The sequence below is a fragment of the Excalfactoria chinensis genome, chromosome 7, assembly GCF_039878825.1.
Source record: "Excalfactoria chinensis isolate bCotChi1 chromosome 7, bCotChi1.hap2, whole genome shotgun sequence".
NCBI lineage: Eukaryota > Metazoa > Chordata > Aves > Galliformes > Phasianidae > Excalfactoria > Excalfactoria chinensis.
The window spans coordinates 10291236-10318400 of NC_092831.1; the positions used below are offsets into that span (position 1 = coordinate 10291236).

General features: G+C 44.1%; 1 protein-coding gene across 2 annotated transcripts in view; it reads right to left on the bottom strand.

The window, feature by feature from the left end:
- Positions 1 to 20046, bottom strand: part of GLI2 (GLI family zinc finger 2) — a 172700-nt gene extending 152654 nt beyond the window's left edge. For both annotated transcript variants that reach the window (XM_072341080.1, XM_072341077.1), the window contains exon 1: positions 19952 to 20046. The gene's annotated coding sequence lies outside the window, so the exon portion shown is untranslated. The remainder of the gene's footprint in view (positions 1 to 19951) is intronic.
- Between the last annotated feature and the right edge of the window lie 7119 nt (positions 20047 to 27165).

Here is a 27165-nt window from a genome sequence, read left to right on the forward strand (position 1 = left end):
AATCACAGCGCTTGGACTCCTGAAGCCATTCCTGAATCCAGGGAATTCCTCCTGTTAAAAGTTTACATCAGTGCAGACTAAAAGAAAAAGCTTTCTTTGAAAGCTGCAAGAGATTTCACCCAAAGCTGAAGAAGCATTATAAACATTTACTCTCACAGGCACTCAGTGTTGGGCAGAGAAGGAGGAATTGCAGGAGATAAAAGAAAGGAATTAGTAAAAGAAGGAGAGAGGATAAAAGCACAAGAAAAGACCGAAAAACAGCAGAGAAACTATGCAACCCTCCAGTGAAATTAGCTGTCCAGCCTTCAAATGCCGCTAAAGAAAGTGAGTACTGCAAGACAAAATAATCTGCTTCCACGGTGTGGCTTCCGTGCACACATCTGTGTGTTTTCCCATATGGTGGAAGAAAAAGAAAGGTGTGTTCCCTGCACTTGGGCTGATCCCTCTGCTCGGCCTTCTCTTCATTTCCTGCCAGAAGGTGGGTTCCGGGCTGCTCCATCCCTTGGAGTCAGGCAGCAAAACATCTGGTTCATGGTAGAAGGAGAGCAGGAAGGGCTGCAGACATCTGAAACTCTTTTGCAGTTGCTATGGGGAAATGTAAGAAGACAAACTACTACTATTCACTACAGTAGTAGTTCAAACATCTGCGCAGGTCCAACGTCATTAGCAAATTAATCCTTTTGCTGCGCAAGTTGGCTTTAGGCTTTGCACTGCAGATGGCAGATGAAAAGAGGGGGCAACTTTCTCTCTTTCCCTGATAAACGCACACTTACTTATATCAGGTCTGCACACTGCCCAGCTCAGTTCCTGGGAGTCAGGGAGCTCAATTTCCGCACTCCTGCTGCAATGGCCTGGCCCTGACCTCCCACCATCTCCCCAGCCCTTCTGAGGCAGGTTATTGGCTTAGAAGTGGAAAATACCCAAATGGCCCAAGCAACCTGGGCTTGCTGCAGGCGTTAGCTCTAAGACAGCAGCCAAGGAACTGGGTAGCACAGACACACCTGGCATGGAGGGCAGAATGCTGCAGGAACACATCTGCATTGTGCCAAGATATCCCAAGACCTCTGTCATCAAAGAAGATGTCCTGGAGTGCTGCAGTGAGCCCAAAACTCACAGTAGTCTGAGGTGCCCTTTCCCAAAGGCCTTCCTTCATCACTCCAAATGCTTTGTGCCTGGAAGACTTCAAGAAACATGGAGATGGAGCATTGCTGGACAGGCTGTTCTGTAAACCAGTAGGGCCCCAATTACAAACGGAGATGCTAAAGTGTCATGAATCAAACTCCAGAAAGTAACACCAGTGTCTCCTGTAAATGCTATTAGTGACCACCAGCTGTATAATTTAAAGTGGCCTTTTTTAAAGTGGCTTCAGCAATAAGGTAGGGAGAATTATTGATACTCTTATGCAGCAGGGAAACCAAACAATTTTTTAAAAATAATTCTGGAGTCATTCTGACATGAATGATTTATTTTTGCTGAATGGAAACCACTTAGTTTAAGGTGGCAAACTTGAGGCAGCTTAGTGGTTATGCTGCTCTCCTGAGACAAGAGGCCCTGAGCACACACATCCACCCTTGATCTGGGTATGAAAAGTGGCTCAAAGCAAAGCTCTCCTATCCAGAAGTGCACTCTCACCACAGCCCTCAGTGACAGGAAAGGATGCAAAGAAGACACAATTATTTAGACATTTCCCTCCCCCCCCGCAGCAAAATTCCCTATTAAAAGCGTTCACCAAATTAATCCAGTTCTGAGTTGAACAAAACTGCATTTTTCAGCAAAGAAAATATCCTCGTCCAGAGGAGAATGAAACCCTTTAGTGGTTCTTTCTTCCCACAGGCTGAGAAAGGATATAATTCAGAAATTTCCCTGAAGTATACAGACACAGACCTCTTCAGGGACAGCACAAGCAATACAAAACACATTTACGACTTCCAGCTCGTTTCATTTGTGCTCCAAGCACGCCAACACTTTCAAGTTTTCTGTCCTCTTTCTCCAAAAGAATAGCTGAGTTGCTATCATATGTTAAGTGCTACGGCTGCATTTGGTTCTCTAATTACACAAATCTCTGCCATCTTCCCTATGCTGAAGATAAACTATCATTTTAGTTGAGATGTTCTACCTTGATTTGCACAGCTAGTTTACCTAATTTTCCAATTTAGCCCTTCAAGATAAGAAAAGGCAAGATGCATTCAAGAGAGTCATGCTTAGGCATAAGGAGCAGATAAATGAACCCCTCCTCAGTTACTGTGGAGGACATTTTAAATGACAGACAATGCAGCCTGTTCTGCCAGTAGGAAAGTGATCTTTTGACCTTCGTTTGCATTTCAAGTGAAGAGAAAAGCAGGAGAAGAAATGGGAGTTTCTGAAGAAAACGTTAAGGTGCAGTACTGTAGATTTTTATAAGACCATAGACCATGTACATCGATGGGATCTTGTTTGATTTCTTTGAAGTAAAGTGGAAGATTTCTTTGTTTCTACACACAGGTGCAGTATAACTTTGATGGTGATTCCAGAGACCGTAACTGAACTCACCCCCAAATGGTAATAGTACAATGCTCAGCTGGGGAGAAGTGCGAGAGGTAAGAGGAGGCCCTTATCAAAGAGCAGACATGACCCAACTTTTCATGCCAACAGGGCTGTCTGGGCTGAGCTGTGGCTCGAGAAGCTGCTCAGGCTCCTGTCCACTGCTGCAACATCAAGAGCCACTCGACACTGAGATACCAGGATGCAATATCAAGATGCACACACATGGAATGACACAAGGATTTCCATGTACAGCTTGCACATCTGTGTCAAACAAATAAAACCCACAAGGCACAATTTGAAACTGTCCTTAATAAAGACTGAAAATCTCTGGCTTCTTAATGAACAGGGTTATGCCATGAGTAGTGAGCACTAGGACTACTGCTGGAAGAGCAAGCCATGGCCTAATATATCACACTGTCAAAAAGCTTCTCCCATTATTCAACTGAAATTTGCCTTCTCTTAAATTTCATCCCATTACTTCTAGTTACACCCCATTGTACCACTCTAAATAATTCTTCATAGCCTTGGTGTTTACACCCTTCAGATGTTTGTAGATTTATATCTCAACCACCCCATTTGTCATCCTTTAGCCAAGTTATCCATATTCAGCTCTTTTGGTCTTCTCTCATAAGTCAATCCCTCAAGCTCTCTCGTTACTTTTTTTTTTATTTATTTATTTCCCTGAACACTCTCCAATTTGTCAATCTCTGCTGTAATGGGGTGAAGCAGACCTGAATGCATTACATTTACCGTGGTTACCAGCTATCTGTTTTGAGGCCCTGCTTCCTACTCACTACAGAACAAACACCCAAACACACTTTCTTAAGTTACCAGAAGCAACAAATTTGCAGCCCTCTTATACTTACCTATTGAATCCCGAGGATCCTGGAATTCTGGGTAATGGTTCTTCCCAGATCTCTCCTTCTCTTGTATGTTCCCCCAGACAGTCTAGGGTGTTTCAAAAATCCCACTTTGAAATGCTGCGCTGCTGTTTGACTTCTCTCCACAAGTTATCCAGTAACTTCACCAAATGCCAGGTCTACCTGCCACGCTGCTCACACAAGTCTCTCTCTCCATCTGGGAGGCCACACTGATGCCTTCCCTCACTATCTGTTCCAGTTGCCTACAAGGTGCCCTTCCCAGAGACTTTCAACTCACCAGGAAATGGAAGACCACACCAGGGCCCTCACACCTACACACCGGCTGGGCTTACATACTCCCGTGCTAAGCCAAATTCTTTGCTTTTAAAAACACCTTGGATGGTTACAGAAAACACAGGGCCCCGCGGAAACCCAATGCAAACGAAGCACAAATGGATGACATTCCTCCAACACCTGCGTCTTCATAAAGCCGCCGCTGTTCTTCCCCATCCTGTGAACACATCCGACTGCACATTTCCTCCAGAAAAGTCATCTGGACAAATAAGAGGAGCGCTGCTGAAAATAGCTGACAGGGGTAAAACCACAACTGAACCGACTCCCGGCTGTGCAAGCACAGGCCTCGCAGCAGGCTGGAGGCTCTGGAGAATAACCGTGGGGAGCAGAGCTCAGCACTGGGGCAGGCACCAAATCCTACTCCAGTGACCAGGGCAGAACCCTCGGAGGGAGGTGACAGCTTACAACAGCGGAGCAGCCCCCTGGCCTTCCCAGACGGTGCACGCTCATGGCTACTGCTGGTCTATCCACAAGGGGACTGTGGCCACCAAGCGCTGGCCAGTGTGTGATGCCATGGTCTAAGCTATCTCCATTTTGAGGCGATAGCCTGTCACCCTTTGGCAGACGGGCACTTGATTCTTCTCAACGTATTCACTCTGACCCACATCTTCTACACAGGACTTTAAAAGAGAAATCCACCTTTTAATAGCTACACAAAATAGCTTTTTTTCTGACTTCAACTTCCTTCCAGCATTTAAAGTTACAAAGTGTCTCTGCTGCAGAACATCTGATACGAACTATACTATTACAGGCAAGAATGATTCGGTCTGCTGTTAAGATAAAGATTACACACACACACACACGCCTATAAGCCCAGCTTTGTACAGACAACAACAAAGTAAAAGTCTCCAAAAACTGCGACAGGCGCTTGTGTTCTGAAGCCATGTCAGAGGCACCATCAAAGCCAGGTGGGACCTATCAGCTCCAGCTCATGGCCCCTCTCCCTAAAGCAGAACTGCACAGTGAGGAAGGACAAAAGCTGACCCCTCAGGGAACAGCTAAAAAAAGCATCCAAAAACACACAGCAAGCTCTGGCAAGAAGTTTGCATTTGCCATCACTTAAATTAACAGCAAAGGAATCCCCAGGAGGGAGGAAATCTGGACTCTGTCCAACATGCAAGTGCGCTGTGCGAGGAGCTGTGGGGGAAAGAGCCACACACAAGCACTGTGGGTTCAGAGGAAGCCAACACACATACTCCAGCAAACCCCAGACCTTATACTGGGCAGGAGCATGATGGTTATTTACTGCCTTGACTACGTCGCCAGGTGTCAGGAGAGAAGTTTATCGTGGGTGAGCTTAAATGGAATTGCATCTGTCATCTTCAGTCATCAGTTTGCCATGAGATGTCTTTAGAATATAAAGGGCTTTTATATGTTAAAAATACATACGTATATCTTAAAACTTCTCAAGAGTTTAAGAACACTAAAATTTTGCAAAATACTGCAGTTGGTGATATAATTGAAATATCACAGTGAATTATTCTCTTGCTATCTTAACAACCAGAGCTGCTTTCAGTTCTTCTACCACATGCAGATCCCACTGACTACCAGAAGAAGAATCAAATGGCAAGTCAGCAACCATTTAGCTTATGACAGAAAGGATGGCTGCTCTACGCCTCCATAACAGCCTAAAGAGTTGTGACATACTCTGGATAAAGTCCTTCTAAAACACCTAAACAGATGTATTTTTCTCTACAAAACCCTTTACTAGGTTGAGAAGTAATTCAGCCATGTAGATTTAACTTAAGCTAGTAAATCTAATAACATCATTCTAAAAGCAATAAAACTTTCAGACCTTAATCCTTTTAATTCACTGTTTATCCCCTTGGCACCTAGATTATTTTTATTCTAGTCACTTTTGCTGTAATAAAAAGTTAATAAAACAACACAAGTTGTCCAACAGGTTGCAGAACCAATGAAGACTGGTTTCCTACAGGTTTGGTATCTGATGCTTCTTCTTTCCCAAAACAGAATTTACCCCAGCCCCCAACGGGCTGTCTGTGAGGCTGTTTCTCTGAGTCTTCTTCATGACCCCTAAGCACACAGGAGCCAAGAGGCAGTGCATGCTGTGCCTGGCTGTGAGCTCAATGTGCTTTTGCAACTCGCCGCAGGTCTGGCAGAGCAGAGAGCTGCTGATTCTACATTCCAGCCTTCTCTTCTCTAGGGCACTGTCTGGCCTGCTGAAGATCAAAAACTTTAAGGCAAAAAACAGATTGAGAACGATCTATGATCTCCTTGTATGACAATGCAATGGTTCTGCTTTCTGTGATTATCCCTACTGGTGTTGCTAATAACCAGAGCCATAACAGATCTATGTCCCCCAAGTGCCCTGGAAGATAAGATGAGCTTTGCAGACCCCAGGAAAGGCTCTCTCAGATAAGGAAAGGGCAGGGAAAGTACTGCTTTCTGTAAAGCCCCCTGGGAAATAACCAAACTCCCAACTACTTCTTTCATAAATCAATGAGATCTGCTTCAAGTAGCTTCTCATGTCCTCCTATGACAGCACCACAAAAATAAGGTTCAACACACCAATACACATCCCAAACCCATTAAAGATCTGGTTTATAGTGATTGCTTTCAACAGCCCCTAAGCACCTGTATGCAAACAAAGCACACTGCATCATACATATTGCTTGTCCTTACAGAGCTGCTGAGTAACCTGCCTCTTTTTTCTAGCAAAAGCTCTGGATGGTTTTAAAGCACAACTCCTTGTTGAGCACATTAGCATAAACAGCTCAGAGTGGTCCACATGGGTGGGAAACAGTAATATACTTGAGGCTGAAAGAAAGCCCTCTCAGCCACATCTGACCTCCCAAAGCAGCCCTTACTCATGGACCTTTTGTTAAGAACCTGTGTTAAGAAGAGCAAACATCCTCTATTGATAAGGGTGTCAAAGCTGCAAAGCATACCTATATTTCCAAGGGTCTAAGTCAAGCTACCCTCCTGGGGTTTCTCCAGACAATGAAACAGAGTTCTTAGAAACTAGAGAGCTCAGATCCGCCCTGTGAGATGCTAAGGGCAGGTTAGTGCTAACAGCAGCTGCACTGACCCCTCATCAGACTTCCCTACCAGATGTAAGTGACCTGTCCAGACAAACAACAGTTTTCTACTCCAACTTCTCATCATAAAACCACAGATCTGAGTTTTCTGGATGCCTGGGAATTGTATCCACAACGCTGATTCACAGTCTCTCATGGGAAGAATGCTGCATTCAGTTGCTAGCAGAGAGGAAACTTATCTGGAGATTCCTTTAATTTACAGGTATGGCACCAACTCCTACCTATCCTGTCCCAGTGAGCAGCACTAGCCTAAAACTGAGCAATCAACAATGCACAGTCCTGAACAGAGAAATGTCATTTATAAAACTAACAACTTGTTTCCCAAGTAGAGGCACCAATTACGGCTCTTTTCTCAAGGTTTTCTTTTGCCTCTTTAACCAAGTACTACACGGCCCTTCCTCTCACACCACTGTACTCTTCCCTGTACTCTGGGGGTCTCTCCTGCAATATCCAAAGGGAGATCAGGATCTTCTTCCCCACAGACACAGGCTAAACATCTCAGCTGGGCAGGACACTGTGCTTGCTGTCCCTTAGGCTGATATGCCCAGTGCTAGCCCCTGCCATGTCACATCACTATCTCTGCCACTCCAGCACACCTATCTGCTGCGCCCAGTTTCAGCCCCCAGTAAGCCCAAGGAGGCTGTGAGAAATTAGGTCCCAGTTATACTGGGACTCATCAGATTGATCTGACAAAGCCATAGCCAGGTGGAAACCCTGCACTTGGATGGAGTGGTGTCAGCTTTCCTTCTGAACACTGTGCACCTCATCATTCAACCAGTGCATTCGCAATTACACCTAAACATGAAACATGAACTTTCTATTCTCGTCCAGTTTTCAGAGGAAGCCAATAAATCACTTCTTTCTCCAGAAGAGAGAATTCCAAGCCTGACACCCAAGACACCGGCTGGGATCCAGCCTTTCAACAAGGACTGAAATCTAGGGTTTTAAAAGAATAAGAATGGGAACTTAGCCAGTGCACAGCATGGCTGGCATGCCTGCAGGCTGGGACATCAGTTGGCACAGCCTGCACCAAGGGTGGTTGCAGGAGCACTGCCTACATCAGTGAGGCTCATAGAACTACTAGATGCGGGAGCAGTAGAATACCCTGCTCCTGGCAGTGTAAGCCAAACTTATGAGTTGCTGAATAAAAGCACTGCCTGCCTCCTGTCTCGGCTAAAATCAGGAGCAGCCCTCCTGCAGCTGGCAGCCCCAGGAGCAAGCACCCTCACCTTTGTCACTCACAGCAGCACAGTGCCAGGCTGCAGTCTCACCTTTTCTGCCACCATGGCCCCAGCACCACAGGCAGCAGAAGGAATGATGTCCCACTGCTGTGGGTGGCACAGCCCCAGTATTTCCTGTTTTACCAAGCAGTAAGGACCTTTCAGAGGCGAACTCTGTGGGAACCACCCTTACAATAGGAGGGACCCAAGGGTCTTGGGTTAATTTTTCTGGTGGCTTTCAGCTTGCTCCTTGTAACCTCGCAGACCACAATGAGAGACGCCAGCATTTTCAGCTTGTACTATTCACACTATGCTCTAATCTAGTTTGCATGTCCAGTCCTGTCATTAGCTGGAGGAAACATTAATCCAAGACAGTAGAAAATGAGGAGTATAAGAAATTGTTTCTGGAAACAGCAGTTCTAATGGCAAGTGTTTGTTATCTAGACCCACAGCTGAGTAAAACTGAAACACATTATACCCCACACACAACATTTTTAACCATATGTTGAATCAGTGGTGAGTTCCTGATCCTAACACACAACATAAGCTGAAACATCAGCATCTAAAGTGCCTGATTTAAAGCATGAGGGGCAGTTACACCGAGTCCAGTTAAAATCACTGCTGCAAGTTTGTAGGGAGAGACCTTCATGTGAGGCGACAGGTATGGGGGAACGGAGCCTGAGTCTACATGGGAGTGGGAGAGAGGAACGCTCATTTAATTCTAAGTGATTCTGTGAGGTTGACTGGGAAGAAGATTATATGGCTGGGAGGAGGACTGAGACAGCTAAAGAATAACACATGGTATGCTTTCAAAACATACAGCAACATGTGACATTCGTCTGCAAGTCTGGCGCTGAGGAGCCTGTGGTCTGGCAGCAGTGAGAATTTCTGCTTTTTATTTCTGAAATCATCACAGCCCTGTGAGCTGAACCCCCCACCTAATAGTCTGGAGGGAAGAACATAAAATCAGATTTTACGTACTCAGTCAGCCATTGTTCTCAGCGGATTTTATCCTCCAACTCAATTCCCACACCATTAAGTGATGCTGTCTCTTTAAAACACAATGCGGTGCCGTGCCAAAGCCTGCAATAAGGATCACTGGCACCAAAACAGTCAAAGCACAGAGCTTAATTCTCTCCTTAATAAGACAATTAAAGAAGAGTATTTGGATACGGCAGTCTGCAAGTACCAACACAGAGCACTGATATCTCCAAAGGCATGTTGATCTGAAGGCTTTATCATAGAGCATCTGTCGCAACCAGATGCCACCAACACCTGAGAAAAGTTGGAAATAAAGTGGGTTAATGGTGCTGCGATGCACACAGAGATTTGCTCTGTCCAAGTTTCCACTTCCGAGCATGTTAGAGGGGGCATGAAAGAAGCTGTCTTTTTGCGACAGTGAATACCTTAATATACAGAAATGAATTAGGTACACAGATGAGGATGGACACAAGCGATTGCCCATATGGTGGAGTCTCCTGACAACATCCACCTCCAAGTTTCCAGTCAAATAGCTCTCCAATGTTTTCTCTTAGCAAGCTTCACCCCACAGAGCTGAACCAAAGCTAGAGCAAAAGATAACCACAGCGATGTAAGAGCTAATTAGTCATTTGATTAGCTGGCAAGAAGACAGGGCACTGCGATTCTGTGACCTAAAAGGATGTACAGAAATCTGCAGCCCACAGAGAGCTAGGGAGAAATGGATGATGTTGAAACTCCATTAGCTCACAGGAAGTGTTAAAACAGAGTAGATGCTGAGTTGAGGTGTGACATCCACAGCACTCAGACAGAAAAAGAGCACCTGAGCTTGAAACACTGCACACTGATGCTCATGGTCCAGCCTGTGGGGGAGGCTGCAGGGCCATGTGATGTCATGCTCCTAGAAGACATGCTGCCTGGCTTGTGGGAAGCACAGACCTCATCCCACTGAGTAAAGTCATGTAGCAAGAGGGGAAAAATAACACACAAAAAACCCCACCTGCCCTGCCTTCTTTACAGGAGGCACACCATGCCAGGAGAGAGCTGCCAGAGGATGGAAAAGTCACTTAGAAGAGGACACCTTGAGCAGTCCACCTTTTCACCTCATCTCCATAGAACTCCTGGTAAACCCCATGAACCTGCCTGTAATTCCATATGAAGCAACATGAAGTGGGTTGAGACCAACATGTCTCCACGAGGCTGCAAAGCTGAATCTTCAGCAGCCGACAATGACACCAAGACAGCCGAGGCTATGGGTCCCACATTACTGCATCTCTGTCCTTCATCTTGACAGTACATCAGCCTGAGAGAAACCAGCCCAGAACAGGCAGGCCAGCATGGCTTCAGCTCACTGTCAGAAGGTCCCTTCACCAAAAAGGCCCTGCCCATCCCTGGAGGTGCTCAGTGTCGGGTTGGATGGGGCCTTGAGCAGCCTGATCTAGTATCTGGCAACTCTACTGACAGCAGGGAGGTTGGAACCGAATGATCTTTAAGGTCCTCTCCAGCCTAAACCATTCCGTGATTCTACAATCTCCCCTCCCAGCAGGTTGGATGGCATCTTGTTTTTGAGTATCTCTACCCTGGGAAGAGATTAAAGGAAGTGGATGCTTTGGCAGAGATCCCCCTGCCACCTGCACCACTGGAAATGCCCTCTGGAAAGTAAAGGAGGAGGATCTCTCACCTTGGATGCTCCATCCCCATCCGTCCCCTCGGTGCGGATCCAGGCCTGCCATTCACCGCCCACCACCCTGTGTTCTTTGTCCCAGACAGATGAACTCAGCTCCAGCACCAGCAAAGTTCTCAGAGTAAGCTCAATGCATAGTTTAAATTTTAGCAAACCCTGCCAGAGGCCTGGGAGTAAAATGAAGAAGAAAGAACTTTTTCTTGAACAGAGAACAGAGACTAAGAGTGCTGCAGCAAGGAAGTTCCTTAGGTTTACCGAGACAGTGCAACCACAATATGTGCAATGGTTTCCCCTTAATTCTCTTTTCTTTAAGTGGGGAAAAGACCCCAACAAACAAACACAATAAAACAAAAGCTAAACAATTATTCATGGTTTAGGAACACATGTAATGCACTCAGCCCTGTATCCCACTACAGTTCTGAGAAAGAATGAGCAAAGTTAGGAGTACAGTTACTACAGTCTACAAAGGAATTCTCAATTTCCAAACCTGACCTGTTGCAAATTGGAGCAAAACCTCAAAATACTGACATTCTCTACACAAGGAATTCTAAAACAATCACTTGGAGTCTACTGGAAAAACAGCTGCACTGCTACAGCATTCTCTGCAATCTTATTTCAACAGAAAACCTGCATTTACTTGCAAAACAGTGACCTTTAACGCCATCAAAAAAAGACCCATCTCTTTTTTTCTGCCCTGTTTGTTTGTTTGTTTTACAAATACGACCTAATTTTGCAAGAGATTTTAGAGTTGATGATGCCAGGTACTGGAATATGACTCCATCAGCAAGCTTGAGTCAGGAAATACCAAAGCTATGGTTGCCAAAGCAACATAATTAACTCGATCACGGTACGTACACTGCGTACTGCTTCCCAAAAGGCCCTTTAACACCCAACTAATGGCAACTTCTGGAACGGGACATCAGGATTTATTTCTCCTCTAAGTTCTTCAAGAACACACCCAGCAAAAGGAAAACTTTTCATGATTACTGGGAGCCAAAAGTAACACTGCTCCTGGCCAACGGCGCTGGGGGCAATCTTGTTATGAATCAGCTTGCATCACTAATTGCTACAGAAGTCATGGAAACTCATAGTCCAGTTGTGTAGAGCAAACACTTTTCGAAATGCTTCAGTTTCGATTCATGTGCATTAAGAAATTTCAGAGATTTCACCCTTTTATGGCAGAATTGATAATATTTTTACTACCTGGGCCGGGGGGCCCTGATGTTGAATGTTGAGTCTTGACCCCAGGGCCACATATTTCCGAACCTGAATATGCTGTCAATAACTTAACACACACAATGTATCAAAAATCAGCTCCCTTTGTTCGTCTGGAAAAAAAAAGGGGGGAGGGAAAAAATGGGAAAAAAAATTGAGTGATGAGCTTTTCAGCCTGTCATCAGACCACAGTGACCTCAATTTTTTGAGAAATAAAGTCAAAATCTATTCTTATCTTCAGAGATTCAAGATGTATTTATGTGTCAAACTTTTCTCCCCCTTGTCCTTCGCCTTCGGGAAGCGCACTAAGAATGATATCAAAGCCTGAAAACCCTGCGATCCCATTTGCGTTCACCTCTGACCCCGGACGCCCGTAGCTCCCACCAGTTCCCCAGCTCATCCCCAACACATGGCACAGAATGCAGATAGGGGAACAGCTCGCAGCAAGCCCCACAGGATCAAATAAAGGCCACTTTGCATAGGAAGACCATACCAATCTGCTTTTACACATATATATATTAGGCAGAAAAAAACAAACCTTGGCAGTTTCCTGCTTTTCTATAAGCCTTGAAAGATGTTTTACCAGCATCTTCCTTTCCCTTACACACAAATATTTGATTATTCTCTTTGAAATGTCTCAGTAACATCTGCAGGAATAAGATGCCGAATGCAAACACTGATTGATTCTTTCTTAGCCATCAAATGTGCTTACACAGCAACTACACATAGCAAATGCACACAAATCTCACATTTCACGTTCAAAAATATGAACGCACCGTGTTTTTTTTTGCCCCAACATAATGAATGAGCTTAAACATTACAACTTGAAATTATTAAGTAAATCATGGCACCTGCAAAGCTTCAATTTGCATAGCATTAATTCATGATGGCGTGTAAAACAAATTCATCACTCTCACTGTATTGTGGTCTGATTTATGTCCGAATTGGAAAAAATAAAAATCATGGGCACAAAATTATGTTGACAAGATGTAGGCGCTCCTCTGTGCTCCTTGAAGCCCAAGGTGGCTCTTTTCCATCCTCCCCCCCCCCCCCTTTTTTTCTTAAAGCATCAAAACAACTAAATTATGTGAAAGAAGGCCGGGAGAAAGCATCTTTAAAAATGAGTAACACGCTGGCATCACACGAACACACTCTCCCGTTATTAATGTCAAGCATGGTGAAGATACTCTAGGAAATCATTACCATTCATAGCTACTAACAGCCATTAAATTTCAATCAATTCAACTTAACACAAGTGTACTTCAGTAGCCCTTACAGTTCCTTACAGAGGTGGCTCAGAAAGTCCTGTCTGACTTATTGCATTGTCTGCTGCACAATGAGGCGCTGCTAAGGACTGCTCTGAAAGGCGCTATCTTAGCGCTGGGAGCTGATGCTCTTTTAACACCAGAGCAACCAACAGACCTTGCTTTTAGGGAAGCTTTGATACAAGGGGCTCTAATAGGAGAACTCCACAGGTCAATACGAAGCAATAGACTGAGTTTAGATAGGGATGCAGCTTCTCAAACTGTAAAGAAATTTGGTGAGATGTTTTCAAGGCTTTTTCGATTGATTTTAATAAGTGAATCAACGTGCTTCACATAGAGCTCAACAAATTCTAGGTGATCTCTTTGCTACTAAAGAACATGCTCATTAAATATTTCGGGTGTTTAAAGGAAAAAAAGGATTTAATTTCCAGAGGCACATTATTTAAAGTTCCCAGTAATGAATACAAGCCACCAAGCTGTGATATTATGGCATCTCCTACACATCTGAACGGCATTTGTAACACTGGATGTTTTTTCCCACTGCTCTTGCAGGCATTCAGCTGTGCATCTGAGCATCCCTTCTGGAGCATGGGGGGCATCAGGCAGCCCCACACTGGGGATGTTTGTCACTATGTGTCATGGGTGAGGGACGGTAACCATATAGAGCCCGTTACCCGGAGACTGAACCCACACCAGGTTCCACTTTGCAACACTACATCCCAAAGAAGGCCTGTTCCTCCAAGGAGATTTCATTAGTTTCATCTGAATGAATTATCTACAGCAAAATCTCACATTTCACAGTGCATAAAAGTCTTTTTTATTGCTCTTTTTTACAAACAGGAGCCCAGATTTTCCCAGTAGGACGCATCCTGCTGGGCACAAAGTCCTTTTGGTGGATTTAGAGGCACTCTGAGATTGCAGGTGCGCATTCCTACAGGAGGGATTGACACTTTGTGCATAGAAAAAGCAGATGCAGTCACAGGTGTGCCATCCCTGCATCTGAAATTGCAAGCTCTGATACGGATGCCCTTCTGCGGCTTTTAGATCATCCCTTAGAAGCATCAGCATGGATGACACTACTTAATATTGGAGTGTTCACAACTATCGGGCAGAACTCTGGGGTTTTCATTCCCCTGCAACTTTAACTTAGAGTAGCAGTGAAGTTCTTCAGAGTTCAAACACCCAAGAAATCTCTGAGGGAAACAACATGCTCAGTTTTAACTCATTTCCCTACACTTATTCGTGTTAGAAAGGTCTTCATTTAAAAATCTTCCATGGGATAGAAAGTGGCAGAGTAGAAAGTAAGGAAGATTTAGAAGTAAAGTGTTCAGTAAGTAAGTAAGTAACCATGCCCAGGGAAAATGTTAGCAATGCTTAATCATACTGGAAGCCACATTTAATTACATCTTTTTAAGTCCATCTGGGGAGAAACAGAAGAGACTGAAGGATGTCACCTGAGATGATCTAGATACTGAAACTATTTGTAAGTTAACAAAAGCATTTGCATCACAAAGCGCTCTGGGGCAGCACCATGGCAAAGCAGATGTGTAATGAACAAGGATCATAGCACCAAAACAATCGGGATTGTAAATAACTGCTACTAATCTGCAATCATTTAAATTTGCGTCTAATTGCTAGGCAGCAAATACATTTCATTCTTGCAGAGGGAAACGCTCTGCAAAATACAGGCTCTGAGGTATTTAGCTGTAGGAGCAACACAGTCAAGAATCTGAAAGCCAGGAGGGCAGAGAAGAGACAAACAGCGAGGATGGATTTGCTGCAACATCTCACACACATTAAACAAACTTCTCCCCGGAACAGAATTAATAGCACGGCCATCCCCACTGTAACGTACTGTAAGCGCTGCAGGAGCAGCACAATGATGCACATGGGAGGCGGGAGGGTGGCGGCTATAGAACTACATTCAACCTAGTGCTAGTGAATAAAAAGTTCCTTTTATTTCTCTGTTGTTTTTGGTTCATTAAATTTTCCACAGATTTGCGGAGAAGAAAACGTGATCAATAAACCTTGACAAAAGTGAACATGTGAAAAAGGCGAGAGAAAGGCACAGGAAGATAAAAGTGATATCCCGATCCCAGATTTCAGAGGCAGATGACCAGAGCTCTGGGCTGCTGAATAATCTGAATAGACCATCATTTCTTTACAGCCTTTTACTTTCTTTTTCCTGACTGTTGGAACTCTTCATTCAATACAATAGTAAATGCACTAAAACTTTTTTTCTCATGCTAATGGTCGAAATGGGCGCTCACAGTTAAAACACACTTCCCACCAACTTGTTTTCTTTAAAAAAAAAAAAAAAAAAAAAAAAAAAAGAATAAAAAAAAATTAACCTATTCAAGTTAAACTAAAATGTCAAAGACAGCTTAAGGCTTACTCTCACCATTCCACGAAATTAATGGTTTTCTCCCCAGCAGATACAAAAAGAAAAGCCTTGAATAAGGATAAAGCTGCTAAACTCCTTTCATATGAAAAAGAACACTTAGAAAGTAAAAAGAAATACATCCAGTACAAAGATCCTGGTACCTACAGTTCTAATTTGTATTGTTTTCTCTTGGAATATTTATAATTGCAGTGAGGTGACAGCCAAGCTCAAATAACTGCAAAAGGATGAAGAAGGATGTGCAGGTGTGTTCGGGCAGCCGTGCCCAGTGACAGCGCTGCAGATGCTTCCCCTGAGCTCAATGGGCACTCAAAGGAACCCATTTCCAAGTACGTTTTCTAATTTGGGCACCCACTTCCAGGCACAGGGACCTCTTTTCAGTGGCACTGAAAACTCAGAAATCCAGCATAACTTTTAATAATCTGAATTTCTGAATGACAGGATAACAACTTTCCTATGGCACATTTTAGCATTTGAGAATTTGGGTGGTTTTTTTTATAACTTAAAGGAAACAGAGAGTAGTTTTAGTAGTAGTAGGGCATGAATGAAGGAAAGTTCAGTGGCCTCTCCCACACTATGCATTATCTCATAAGTATTTGCTTCCAACTGGAGCTGGCCTGCAGAAAATTGGACCTAGTGGTGCAGCCACTTGTTTGCAGTCAGCCCAGCAGGAAAAGCTACAGAGCTCCAGCTCTCAAGGCTGCCACGTGAGATCCGATCCTCACCACTCAGGCACCAAATTATCAGTGAATTTATCTAAGATTCCTTGTACAGGATTGGCTGTACACATGGGTCAAGCACCGTGCGCTCTGCGTGCACTGACAGACTCGTACATATGCACACACATGCACATGTGCAGCGCTTGCCTCTAACGCAATGCCTTCTCCAAGTTCCTCATACCGGGACTTGCTGTTCACTGCTATCATTTCATTTAGCGTTGTTTCCATTAATTCCTGAATACCTCCTGTTGTTTCCCTTCTCTTTGAAAAGGCCTTGGGAACAGCACTAGAGCAAACAGCAGCAAACCCTAAATACCACTTCATGCTTTGTGGCAAGTTGTCCAAATGCGCAACTGTTTAAAATATTTACCCAGGTATACAAGGGGGTTGCGCAGCACTCGAACAATGCGCTGGAATCTTTCCCATCAGTATGAGAGCAGACAAAAAGCAGAGGCTGCTTAACCTCAATGTCTCAGCAGCAAGTGAGAAGTGCAAATATTGCATTTCTATAAAGCCCTGGAAGCTTCATAGGAATGAAGTGGCAACTAATTAGTTTGATGCTATAGTCACATCTAATGTCCCTAAGTAGCTGCTTTGAAAAAATCTGGCTGCCTTGAAATCCTTGGCCAGATTATTGAGTGGAGGCTTTGTGGCGAAGCAATAGATAGGTGTTTGCTGCACAAATACATACAGATTTTGGTGATTGCTCAGTGAATCCACTGCCTCCGCTAATCTGCACTGGAAACTTCCCTCTGAACAGAGCACTTCTGCTCTTCAAAAGCATGAAGTATTTGTGTACCTTTCAGACTACAGGGCAAACAACTGCCGTACAGTAGGCCACCAGCCCCAAGGGAGGCAGCTGACCGGGTGTCCTAATGCTCATGAGATCTGGGCAGATGCTTTACCATGTCCTTAAACAAAGAAGGATGGGGGCAGAAGACTGAAAAATACCCTTAAAAAGTCAAACTTGATCTAAACAGGAGTTTATCAGCATCACACGCACACAAAAAAAAACCCAAACCCAAACATTCTGAACTCATGTAACACAGTGATCATATAACCCTTCCCCTGCACAGCTGGTCCTATTGCCCCAGAGCTCCCATGGCTCCTCTGCAAGTACATCACTGTAAGGTACATTACGGTGTGAGCCTTTAGTGGCATTAAAACCATAGAAGCCAGAGTAAAAAATGATCTTTTGCCATAAAAGTTCCAACTGCTTTTAAAACAACACCAAATCCTGATCGCTATACACCACTGCGCCGCCAAAACCAGAGTTCTTATCCAAATGGGACTGCAGCATTCAGTGTGACGCTGGGGAATGCAGGCTGCTGTGTATTGGATCTCTGAGGTCAAGTTCTGTTTTCTTTTACACAAGTATAAACTGGAGTTGCTTCACTGAAATGATGCCAGATTTATACTGGCATATGCCTCCAGCTCAAATTCCTCTACGGCTCAAATTTTTCTCTAAATGAATGACCTAACACAAACAGTATTTGTCCATCTGTATACATCCCCTTTGACACACTGAAAGAAAGAAAAAGACATTGAAAGGAAGTTGGAAACAGTCCTCCAGATTCTGCTTTTCTCTGAAGAACAGCAGTCGCATTTCTGGGCACTTCAAAGCTACGGACTTGAAGCAATAACAACATTTAAGCTCAAGTGAATCTTACCTCACCTTGCTTTACAGATTAGCTCTTCCACAAACATACACAGAGGCCAGGACTACGCAGACCCACAGAGATCAGTTTATCTTCAGCGGATCGGGTACATTTAGTACTACAGATGGGTCACTTTTTCAGTCAAACAACCCATTTCCAAGAGTCGTTTAGAGTGGAAAAACCACAATGAATCTCATTCACTTCTTAAAAGCCGTCGGTTTTGCCATAACCTTCAGCATGGCGGTTTTACTGCAATTCAAAGGTTGACAGGTGTCAACATTTCCTGCAGTCCCAGCCAAAACACAAATCACCCTCCCCACTCCTCAGAAACACTGACCCAAACCAGTTCACCAGCGGCAGCTGCTGTACGCCGTGAGCAGCGCGCAATGCAAACATCCCAGCAGGACGAGCAGCTACTCAGCACATCATCCTCTCCAGGTGAACGTGCAGCACAGATTGCACTTAAGGCTCCTATTTTAGTGAGGTGAGTTAGGTTTAGACCTCAAAACTTCATTATTATTATTATTATTTTCTCTTTGAAAGGCGGGTAGCTACAACAAACAGATCAAATCAATCTTACAACAAATCACTCCATCCCACTTCAGTGTATTTTGAATTTCATGGCTTATTTACTCTACTTTTTTTTTGGCACCAACTCCACAGCGCGTGCCAAAGTGCTATCTGTTGAAATGCTCCTTTATGGAGCATGCTGGTCACACATCTACTTCCTCAGCCTCGTGCATCCCGAGAACCTCAGCTGCAATAAATAATGAGTAATAACAATGTATATGGCAAGGGGGGGGGGCAGACAAAGTTTTACAACTACTCTGTTTATCTGTAAAAGCAACGAAATCGACACGCGCCGGCAAGATGCTGATTAATCCGAGCACTGAAGTAGGCGTACAAGTTTGCAGTGATGGAACCGTTCGGAACACGTGGGTATTTACAGGAAGGGGCGAGTTCGGGGGCAGCTCCACGGTTCTGCCACTCCGGGACATTGGCTGGCTCACAACCGGGTACCAAAGGCCTACCAAAGGCTGGGTTGGGCTGCGCACAGCTCCCGGGGCGGGCAGAGCACAGCGCAGCGCCATCCCATTAAGTTTCTCAGGCCCGGCTGCAATGAGCGAAAAATAAAATGAAATCCCTTAGCCATCGCAAAAGAAGCGTCAGGATCGCCGCTAAATCATCCCGAGCCCCTACCCTCCACAAGTCATGTTTCCCAGGAAATGATGGCAATCACTTGAGGCAGAAAAGGCATCTAAATGAGCCCATCTCCCTTCCTTCTTCCCCGATTGTTTTAAAGCCACCGAGTCCCGGGGAAAAAACTCTCAACTCCCTAAGTCCTTAATAGGATTGGAGTCCGGGTCTCTCCGAGCCGCTCCTCATCACACAGGGATCAAGTTGCAGCAGGGAATTTTTTAAATTCCTCGGCAAATATACTTGTCGAAAGATTGCCCCTCCCGGGGGGGCGGGGGGGGGCTGACAAGGAAGGAAGGGGGGGGCGGGGGGGTTAAGTTAGTAAAATTATAATAACGAAAAGGCGAACTCAGGGGTGGTCATGGGGAGCTCCGGGGCCGGGCCGGGCGTTCTCCGGTGCGGGGACGGTCCCCGCAGCCCCCGGGAAAAACAAAGGTCCCGGATAGAGCGGTCCCCACCGGGGGGAAGGGGGGGGGCACAACGGACAGACGGACACGCACCGCGCCGCAGCGCTCCGCTCATCAGTGGCGGGGGGAGGAGAGGGGGAGGAACATGCACGGGTGCGACCCCACACACAAAAAGGAGCCCCCCACCAAATTGTCACCCCCTCCTCCCCTCCCCCTCCCCAGCCCGCTCCGGCACGGAGCATCTCCGCCAAAAGCGGGAGGAGAGGCGGAAAAGGAGAAAAGAAAAGAAAAAAAAAAAAAAAGAAAGAAAAAAGAAAGAAAGAAAAAAAAAAAAAACCTCAAACCCCACACCAACCCAACAACAAAACCTAAAAAAGCACAATGAAAAGACACAATAAGCGTCAACTTTACCCAAAAAGCGGAGCAGCAAGTTTTCAGCAGGCGAGCGGTTGCTGCGGAGCAGAGCTACTCCTCCGGACCCCCATCATAAACTTGGGGGAGGGGGGCGTGGGAGGGACTTTCCCTCCGTCCTTCCCTTTTGTGCCTCTCCCCTCTCTTTGCTCCTCGTCAAAAGCTGCGGCGGAGCGCAGCGCGGCGCCGATGCGGAGCGGCCCCGCGGAGCAGTGCGGGGAGGCCGGGGGCGGCCCGCGGAGCTCCCGCTGCCCATCAGCCCATCAGCCCATCGCGGGACGCGGCGCGCACACTCGCACGTATATAAATAAATATATACACACACACGCAGGCTGAAGTTCGGCGGCTTGCGGGGAAGAGGCTGGAGAGCTTTTCAAGGGAGGACTGGCTGCAGGGTTTGTGTTTTCTCCCTCTTCCCTTTAAAAATAATGAAGGGGAATGAAAAGCTTCGCACCCTTTCGGTGTGGGAGCAGCGGACCTCTCCAGATCTCTGATCCCCCTCCCCTTTCCATGCCCCCTTCCCCGGGTAAACCGCGGCGGTTCGATGCGGGATTATCCCACCCCCGTTCGGCTGGAGGACATCTACAGCAAAACCCCCAGAGCTCTCCGGGGAAAGCTGACCAACAACAACAACAAAACCCAAAACACAAGCAGAACCCCAAACAACAAAACTTTGGCCTCATGTGGACGAATCCACGCAGGGGCAGGATGGAGCTCGAGGTGCCTTTCTCCAGCTCTGTTTTCCTCCTCCGCTTTTTGTTCTGAACATCTCCACGGCTGTAACCTGGGCCTGGCCATTGGAACGTCCTCCCTGGGAGAAGCGTTCGTTAAAGCCTGCTCCCTAAGCACAGTGACTAACCTGGCCAGAGCACATTACTCTGTTTAATCCTTGTCTTTTGGGAACAGGGCTGCAGGAAATGGAAAATATCCCCCAAACCTTCTCCTCTCCATCCCAAAAATATCTTCACTTTTGCACTGATCTGATGCATTAACGTTAATACCAACGAGGAATGCAGCAGTTTTAACTTGGACCTTGGCCAGACGGGGCTCGTTACTTGATTTGTTTTGATTTCTTTGGCTATGGAATTTATCAAAAGTTTAAAACACAACCAGATGCTGCTAGTGAGGGTCGCTGTGCTGTACCCTACAGCAAGCTGAAACTCACTGGACCATTGGGGTATCTGACTCCAGCAGGGTTATGTCCAGTTCCATGGCAACCGCATGCCACATCAGCCCCCAGCTTCACTTTCAGTCCCTTGGGCACTGTTAACATTTGCCAGCGGATTTGCCCGACACACAGCCCAGGTCTGGGCAAGAAGAGAATAAGCTTTATGCCCCTTGGAAACCTTTCTGTACAAAATACAATCTGACCGGACCCCACGCTCGATATCTCAATTTAAATTCTAAAAACCTGCTACTAACTGTAGTCCCTTCGGTCTGAATGCTTGCACACCTCTTTTCTCATAGAATCATTAAGGTTGGAAAAGACTACATCATCTCGTCTGAACACCATGTTATTGCATGACATTTGAAGGCTAACATATATGACAACTGGCTCCCCATGCACCCCAAAACACCATTTATTCCATGCAGATACCCCAGAGAAACAAAGCAACAGGTTATTGCACTAATCATTGGTATTATGACTTTATCTTTGTCTGAGACTAGCACCAGCATGCACCCACAATCTCATTGGAAGTTCCTTCTTCCCACCATGGCACACATGCAGCCTATTCTGAGCCAGAAATGCAACCTTTCGCCATGTGAATTTTGTGCTGCAAGGGGTTTCACTGCTGAAGGGAGCACTCCATTACAGAGAGAGAGAGGGGTTTTGGTTACCAGGAGTAGGAACAAACCAAGCCTTTGATCTCAGCAAACAAAGCGCACTTGTGCACCCAGGTACTTCACTGGGGGAGGATGACCTACAAACCCGGGGGGGGGGGTGGGATAGAATAAGAGGTTTTTGGATCAATCAGAAACTGATGGAGAATAATGATATGTGAGATATGTCTTAAATTCTTGCTGCAGTATTAGAGTATATACACATCTAGACTGTTGGCCAAGAACTTTTTTTAAAATCAAAAGAAGGAAATAATGGATTAATTCAGAGCAGTTCTATAGTCGAGAAGGAGTGTTTTCCTTTCTAGAATTCATATGTGCAAATCCTTTAGAAAAAGCCTGGGGGAAGCTCCTCCTTTTTGTGGCAGGATGATGGAGGGTGACGGCTGGGGCTCTTTGAGAATCTCCAGTTGGCTTTTACATTATCTGACCACTGTAGCTCATCCGTCCTTCTCTCTCTCCTGCTCTGCTCATTGAACTGCCCTCTCTTAATCTTCCATAGGTGTCTGAGATTAAATAGATGACAGAATGACTGACATTTGGTATACATAAAAGAATCAAAATATGAACAAGGGGTCAAAGTGCAGCTCTTCCCTCTGCTCTTCTCTCTGCTCTTATACAGCTTGATGGGGGTGAAACCAGGTAGGGATTTGAAGATGTGTGACAATGCACAGTTACTATACCTTGCTGTAGCACGAGTGTCTGGGTATAGAGGATACATTCAGAAAAGTTCTGGACTAAGGAGATGGGTTTTTAATCATAATAAAAAAAAAAAAAAGAGAGAGAGAGAGAGAGAGAGGGAGAAAGAGAGAAAAGAGAAAAAAAAAGGAAAGGAAAGAAAGAAAAGGAGAAAAAGCTCTCAATAATAAAAGATTGACGTACTGCCAGCTCCACCATTGTTAAACTGGGGTTTGTCCCACTTCCATTAGGTCAGTGGAGTGAATATGATTAACAACAGGGCAAGCGAGACCAGCTCAAAGTGGGGAACTAATGGGGCTTTTAAAATGTTTGGTTATTATTATTATTATTAATTAAAGAAGATATTTAAAGAAAACAGCCCAAAAGACCCAAATGGGGGATGATCTGCTCTGTTCTGCTCACATCTATGAGATTTATTTCTATAAATCTTTATAGATCCTCATAGTAAATTACAAAGCCCAGATGAGTCTTCCAAAGGATATTCATAGATAGAAGCTACCAGAAAACAACATCAACAACGACAAAAGCAACCAGCTTTAAACACACATCTTTTTTAGAAAGAAGACAATAATTACATATAGGATGATCACTAAGAGCTAGAGGCCTAAAATTTCATGCAATTCGTATCTTTATGGCATCTGGTTTAAGTCCAAATGGAAAGTAGCACTTGATCAGTTCTGCCCTGATTTAAACAGCTGTATCAGCTCTGGGGTCAGTGACATAGCACAGAGTCTGAGTGCATCTTCATGACTCTAGAATATAACTAATTTCAATGCTATTCAATAAATTAAGAACTCTATGTACAATGCTGGCTCAGAATTTGCTGGGAGAATGAGGAATATTTTTTTGGCACAACACATTGCCTTCATTTTTTTTTTTCAAAGTAGCCCTCTTACCTGGGGGAAATCGTAACTGTGTGCAGTGAGACAATACTCATCAGGATGATATGCAGCTTTGATTCCTATCTGCCTCAGTGTATGTGTTGTCTCTTGTTTAAAGCTACAGTGGGAAGTTCCTTGAGGCAGATGCCATTTTCCTGCATTGTACATTTTGATTAAGCCCTATGCTTCTTTCTCTCTCTCTCTCTCTCCAAAATGTATCCAAGAGAGTAATTACTGCTAATTTTCTGATAGCTTTTTTCTCTCTTCTTCCTTCCACTGGATGGGTCAGTTCTTTCCATGTTTAAACTCTGCTGCATCTGGAATTCAGAGCTGATACCATAAACTTTTGACAAGTTTTTCTGTGGTTATGAAAGGTTACTTCCATGCTACATCAGCAAATGAGGCAGTACTTTTATTTGCTACAAAACCAGCCTGGAAGCCTGCCTTTCATTACAGAGAGTGTGCAAGAGCTTATTAAATCTTAACCAAACTGCAGTGTCCTACTAAAACAGGTTTCACGTGATTCACGCGACTACAGACATGGAAAGTACTGCTTGTAAAATGGTAAAAGCAAGCCATCTGAACGTGCATTCTCCACAAATGAGAAACATAGATGCCATCCCCTACCTGTCTTGGCTGAAGGACAGAAGTTTCTTCAAAATGCAGAGAGTCTGTGCGTTCCCCACAGCTTTCAAGAGAAGTCAGCCCTGGTTTGCTCACAGACGGTGAGGAATCCTTTCTCTAGTTCAGATCTGAAACAAAATCAGGTTTTTACTACGAGAAGAAGCTCAATGATCCAGCTACCAAACTATAGGAAGTTAAAGATGGAAAGTTGAGGTCTGGGTCTATGCCTCTCACAGAGCTTCCAACTGTAAACAAGAAGTGGCACACTGTGATAGACAAGTTTCTTTCCCAGGCCTAGTCAGAGGGTGTTGTGCCCTTACGAGGAAATGAGGACTGGGACGTACAAGATGGTAACTTGTCCCTGTGTTTAGCACTGCATGAAGAGCTGCAAACAGCTGGAGTTAAAGCAAGGTACAGAAAGCAAAACTTCATAAGAAGTTCGTAAGAACTAAGCTTGTTGAAATCTGTACTTGCATTAATTCATTTCAAAGATGGAAAAGAAAACATAAATACATATTGAATTCTGCAGAAAACCAGAAATCTCTATCAACAGAAAATGGAAAGAGTCTGGTCCTGTGTGGAAAAAGGAGCTGAACTCAGTGATCCCTATGGGTCCCTTTCAACTAGGGATATTCTGTAAGTTATACATTATCCTATATAGTAGTGTACATACTCTAGCAGTGTATATACACTGATAATTTTCTTTAAGCTGCTGTGATTTTAGGGCTATTAAAACATTATTGATGGTGGCCAGTGATTATAGAAAAAGGGGAAAACTTAGTTTGGGCCTTCCCATCACCAAAAATCTTTATCCACTTAACCTTTACAGTTCCATAAATTTAATTAGAGTGCCTCACGCTTATCTCAGGCGAGGCCAGATAAAGAGTCCCTGATAAAGCTGGAAAACAAATCCCAATTCTTAGACCAAAATTCAGGCTACTAGATACTGCTGTCTTAAGAAGAACTGTTTTGTCAGAGCTCAGAGTTGTATCTTCACCTTCACTTTCAGAGGATATAAAGTGTTTGAAAATACCTCACCTTATCTGCTTTTGTAAGTCACTTTTTTAAACTTTTCCTAAGTCTTCCAGAGGCATCACAGATCTTCTAAAAGACGTTTCAGCAAAAACATGGAGGCTGTAAAGGAATAGAAAAAGTTTAGAAACAAGAATGTGACCATATTATTCATATATCAGAGCTCTTGTGTACTGAGGGCTCCTCTCTCCAGACTCCTCTAAGGGTTGCAGAGCAAAAGGTAAAGTTGTATACATGCTAGGATTTTTGGACAGAGCTCCCATTATTCCGTACTCGATTTTTCAGACAGAGATAGTCTGCATTCTTTGAAAATCAGATGTCTGTGAGTTATCTCAACTCGGGCAACCAACACACCCATCCTTCTCTGTAAATCTTAACTAACGTTGATGATGATGAGCAAAAAAAAATCAGAAGGGCCTTGAATCTCTAAATAATAGCCCTCATGTGCTACTGCCCACACAGGTCCAGACTATTTTTGCTGAAGAGACAAGTAATGTTTGCAATCATGCCTAATATATTTCAAATCAGTTATATTGTTTATAGATTGCTTATGTCAAAACCAGTGAATTCTCCAGTGTGCTTTAGGATTTATGCGCTCTACTTCTTTGCAAGGTTTGTTCTTATTTGTTGCTACCTGCAAAAATATATCTCTTGGCCCCAATTCACAGTGGAACAATGTTAGGTCATTATTCCTTGAATTGTTAGGCTGTAAAGAAGCAATTTCTCACTAACCTGTGACACAGGAAATTGTGATTCTGATGTCAGGTCATTTCTGGAGTTCCTTTTACACCAATCTGTTTTTCTGTCAGCAAATGACATTTATGTATTATTTCCAGGAAGTGTAGGCTTTAGTATTTTCATATGTATACCTCCAATATTTCTCTTCTGCCTCTTATTCTGCATAGCCTGGAGCTTTAATATATGATGCAACTGATAAATAAATATATTTTGATTGATAGTGCAAATACCTGGTAGCTGAAACTAGTGCTACTTTAAAGTACTTCTTAGAATAGTTGGGTTTTCTGCTCTTGTTTTCACTGAGATTTTCTTTATGAAGCATTGCAATGAATGATTAATGCTTGGATACCCTTTACTGCACATGCTCTACTAAACTCAAGGTGCTGCTCACTGCTCCTTGTGAAGGGAGCACAACCAAAACTACCAAGACATCAAGACCTTATACTCTCCTTGATAGGGTTTGGTGCTAGGAAACACAGTCACTATTTGGGTTCAGAACTTCTTACAGTGAGAGAACAGATACTTTTACCAACATACTGCAACAGAGTACAGAGTTATTGTACTCATTTGAAACTTGGTGACACGTAAAACATCTGACAGATAAGCGTGCATGTGTTTTACAAATAAATATGCATATTGACTACCCAAGCAACAGTACACCGGTAGAATACGTTTTATGCATACTTGGGGAGTGGATGCTATAAAGTTACACATCCACAGAGACAAAAGTTATGTCCATTGAAATTCATAGCATCAAACCTTTCCACAGAACTCAACCGTTTCTCTCTCTCTTCTCTTCAGTATTGCTTTTTAGGATAGTAAGTAGAGACTCCTCCTGAGAAATCCCAAACATTTACAAAGCAGAGCCTGAATATTGTTCCCTTTGCACACGGGAGATGATCTGTGTATGTCTCGTGGGCTAAGCAGATGGGATATCGTTCTCAGTGGCCGATAACGTGCTAGATTATGTACCTTTATGCAAGATAAATGTGCAACTTCTATAACTTAGAATCACATCGAGCACAACCACAGTGTGTCTTTGGCATAAGTGCAGTACCTATTTAATAACCCAAGAGAATCTGTTAATGTGCTTACAGAACAAAGACATCAGTAGAAGGTGACCAGCAAGAACCACATAAGCTTTCACTGAAAGACTGAAATGAAGTTCTAGCAGCACAAAAATCACATTTCTACCAGTAAACAAACTAAAACCAAAGAAATTCCAAGCCAGGACTTCCAAATTCAGAGTGGGCAAAATCTAGAAAACACACAGTAGTAACAACCTTACATGAAGGAGAAGAGCAATTACTAATATTCAGTTACTAATATTCAGCTTGTTAATCCTTGATTTCTTCAACATCAGCCTTCACAAAAAAAAAGTAATAAAACGTTGATATAAAA